Below are 228 nucleotides of genomic sequence, written 5' to 3'. Positions count from 1 at the left end.
AGCGCTCCGCTCTGGCCCGTTTCGGCCACCAGAAACGAGTTCTGTTTCACGGTAGCAAATACGTCCGTGATGTTGAGAGGCCGCCGCAGGCCTCAGTGCAGGAATTGTAAATGAAACACGTCCCAGCATGGCAGTGAGTTTGAAGGCTGACAAGTACAGTATTCTCACATCCAAGTTAGCCTTTCGCATAGTGCGTTTTATTCCAAAGGAGAAAGCTGTACCCTTTTG

The sequence above is a fragment of the Egretta garzetta genome, unplaced genomic scaffold (assembly GCF_000687185.1).
Source record: "Egretta garzetta isolate BGI_Z169 unplaced genomic scaffold, ASM68718v1 scaffold56, whole genome shotgun sequence".
NCBI classification, from domain to species: Eukaryota; Metazoa; Chordata; class Aves; order Pelecaniformes; family Ardeidae; genus Egretta; species Egretta garzetta.
The sequence above is the reverse complement of the archived record's forward strand: the minus strand, read 5'-3'. Positions refer to the sequence as shown.